Raw genomic sequence first — 3,786 nt, 5'->3', positions numbered from 1 at the left:
GAGGAAAACAAGAGCGGTACCTGGGAAAAATTACGGGTTTTTTTCTTTTTAAACAATAGAGCTCTATTCCCAGTGGAGCTTGAAATCTAAACATTTTCCTTAGGTCTTGTTTTGTTCAAATTGGTTCACTTTCTCTGAGTCCTTAGAGCTCTCCCATATTTTATGGGTGACTCTCCTCCAAAGCCAAAAGGAAGCAGATGTAAGGCCTGCAAGGGCTGCAGTCTTAACACACTGTAACACCAGCTGCGAGAATTAAATTGTCATCTTATGTTCAGTGCTGGCAAAAGCTGAGTATGTGACAGAGATGGTGACAGCGGATTTAATGTCTGGGTGGCAGTTACTTTGAATATCACTCGCACCACACACATCAAGCCAGTCAGCACATTAGTGCCTGTGACTGGGATCAGTCTGAGCAGCCATGATGTTGTCTTTCTTTCTTCATCTTGTGTGCACATTGCAGCACTCCATCCTCCAAAACAGCATTCCTCTCAAAAGCAAGTTTTAGTTAATACATGCCATGTGTCAGTGTGGATCTGTCTCTCCTTCTTGCTCAAGGACACAGCTCAACCTTCACACCAGATAATATTTCACAGGTGAAATTCAGCCTGTGTGTGAAGCAGATTGTTCCCAAGCAGAGACATCCAGCCAATTGCAGGGCTGGTGCAGAGGAGCTCAGATAAGGATCTGGGAGGACACCTCCAACCCGGGGCAGCACCTGAGGACATGCTTTGGCTCTTGGCACAGCCTATTATCTGACACCACCATCCACCTCGGTTCAAGTTAATGTCAGCCTGTAAATTACAGCAGCTGAGGAACCAGCACACATTTGCTTCTGCTGTCTCTGCTCCGTGGTGGCCATTCCTGGCAGAGAGACAGCGTGGACAGCTGGAGGTGGCAGTTTCTCAAACTATTCGAGCTTGCACTGCCAGAGCTTATCATCTCTGCACAGAGAGAACTCCAGCAAAAGTTGTTGCGTGGCTTTACAATTTTGCCCATGGATGAAGTGGCAAAATCCAGAAAAAATATGCTGGCACAGTACAGCTCACACTAGAAGAACCTAATGTTCCTGCATTAGCTCTTCATCCTTTTTAAAACCACCTTATGGTCAGGAATCCTGCATTGATAATAGTTATTCTGGCATGCCAGGGTTCTAAAGCACAAAGACTTGCCCTGCATTTTTGTAAATTTTTCACACATTCATTTTTACAGAGCAAAGAGCTCAGATGCTGCCAGGACATTGGATGTTACATGCACCCAAGTGTGATTCAAGCCTGGGAGCTAGAAGAATGAGTTGTTCCAGTCTGCCTGTAGAATTTGCCATCACTCTCTCATCTTCAGGAGGGGTGATTTTAAGCTGATAGACCAGAGCACAGTGGCATCAGTTTTCTTGATTTCCTTGCCACTCTCTGAGGCTAAACCAGCAGTTTATACTGGAGTACGACTTGGCACTCAAGGTCTAAACCTCATTCAGCTGAAACCTAGGTATGTTCTATTTTTTAAAAAAATGCTCATTTTTGCTGATTCTCTCTCCATTGCCAGAATGAAGCCGATTACTGGGTGCATTTCTGTTCTGCATGGCACACACTATGACAGGTAGAGAAAATACTCATCTGCACATGTTTTATGATTCAAACACTAGATGACACCAGTCTGCAGATCCTGCAGTTAAGAAATCAAATGGATTATGTATCATTTGTATCATAATAATTATGTATCATAACCATAGTGAGGTTACACATCATCATTTCTATACTGTGCCCTTCCCACAGGTGTGGTCACTGGGTTTGGGATTTTTTTTTTTTTTTTTTTTTTTTTTTTTTTGTTATTATTATTTGATTCAGTTGAATCTTGGTTTAACTTTTTTTTTTTTTTTTTTTTTTTTTTTCTGAAGCAACAAATTAATTCTCTCTTTAAACCTTTGCTGGTAAAGCTTTTCCTTCAGCAGCTCACCAAATTGGAATATTGAGGGGAGAAAAAAGAAACTCTCTTGGTTTTCAAGTATTTTTGTTCTTCTTTTGCAGTGCTTTGGTACCAATGAGGCATTCTCTCCACACAAAATTTGGGCCAAGGGGTGTCTGTGTTTGTGCAGAGTCTTGGTAACATTGGGCTGAGTCCTGAAAGTTCAAGTTGTTGAAAAGAAGATGGAGCTTAACTACCTCTGGATTTTTATAGAAAAACTCAAATCCTTTCAAGTACCAGAGATACAAAGGTAGAATTTCAGCACAGCTAATGTGGCCTGGCAGCTGGTGGCCCTCTGCACAGGCAGTGGCATATGGATGGACCTGGCTGTTAGAAATGTGCCTGTGGGACAGTCCTGGCTTTTGGGCATCAGCTGCAGCAAAGGAAAGTGGCTCTGAGAACCAGAGCAGGATTCCCTGGTGTCTTCAGAAATGTTAGGTTGTATTGCCCATACATCCTTGGGATTAAGCGATTTAAGTAGATTTTTTGTGCTAATGAAATTTTCTTCTGACTCTAATCTGCAGGAACTGAGGGGGAGTTTTGTCTTCCTCTGTAGCAAGAGGGAATTCTCCTTCTCCTGTGTTCCTGCAGTTTGTTTTAGTTTGTCTGCAAAGACCACCTGGCCTGAGTGGGAGGCCTAGAAAATGAGCAGCCACAATGCACAGAACACATCTTTTATTCAGTAAGCAAGCAAGCACAGAAGTATAATGTGTAGTGCTTAATATTCATACAGTACTAAAAATATAAAAATAGAAATAAAATTTCACTGAAAGCATTTTCACTCACAAATATACAGGGAAAAGTGCTGTCAAGCCACATCATGCTACACCACTTGCCAGTGCTGAACTGACAGTTTCCCAACAGAACTGAAACACTAAAAACTAGTCTTTCCTTACAGTTTTTGGTGAGCCTGAACATTTGACTAGCAAAAATGGGCCTCCTGCAGCTGAAAACCTAAAAAGCATGAATGTCATTACATAATAGAACAATAAAATAATTTGGGAGAGTTCTGTAGCGATAGTAGCCTGCTTCAGGCTGTTTGTGTAGAGATGAAAAAAAGATAAGAGAAATAAACTTGAATCCTGATTATAATCCAGATCAGTCATGGCTAACAATTCCTGGAACTTACTGTGCATGGATATTTGTGCAATACTCCCACCTGCTGGCATATCCATCCACTCTCCTCCTCGGATGCTGTAGTTCCCCTTGCCTGCTTTACACTGGTACAGATCTTCCCCTTAGGTCTGGTGGAGTCCAGGAGAACAACCCATAAACATTTCTAGGTTCCCTCACCTTTTAGTGGAACTAGAGCTTATCCAGCACTTTAATTTCTGGGGTTGCCCCTAAAGGGAGAAATTCACACAGCAAAGTGACATGGGTTGAAGACTGGTTCTTCAGGAAAGTCCCTGCACCAGATTCCTGGCTTTTAAGCCCCATTTTGAGGGAGTGACCTAGAACTAAGGGCTTAAGAATCATCTATCTGCTGTCCCTGTGCATGGAGCTGAACTGCCTGCATTAGGAAGCCAGCTCTGAGCTGTCTCCATAAAGGCATGGGTGGGATTTGGGATCAGGCTGACAGTCACAGCTGTAAATCAGAACAAGCCCTGTCTTGCAGAGTGTGTCAGTGCCTAGAACCTACTCAAATCACACAGATAAGGGTGTGCAGAACCTAATGTGAAACCCACTTGGATCGGTTCCTATTTTGGAATGGGATTTATTTATACTTGGTTATACCTGCTATAAAAATAAATATGACAATTAACCCCTGAGATCATTCTAGCATACCATTTTGGCCTGTTACTTGTTTCCCTCAGAAATAAATTTTTA

Source organism: Poecile atricapillus, chromosome Z, assembly GCF_030490865.1.
Source record: "Poecile atricapillus isolate bPoeAtr1 chromosome Z, bPoeAtr1.hap1, whole genome shotgun sequence".
NCBI lineage: Eukaryota > Metazoa > Chordata > Aves > Passeriformes > Paridae > Poecile > Poecile atricapillus.
Note: the sequence above shows the minus strand (reverse complement) of the source record.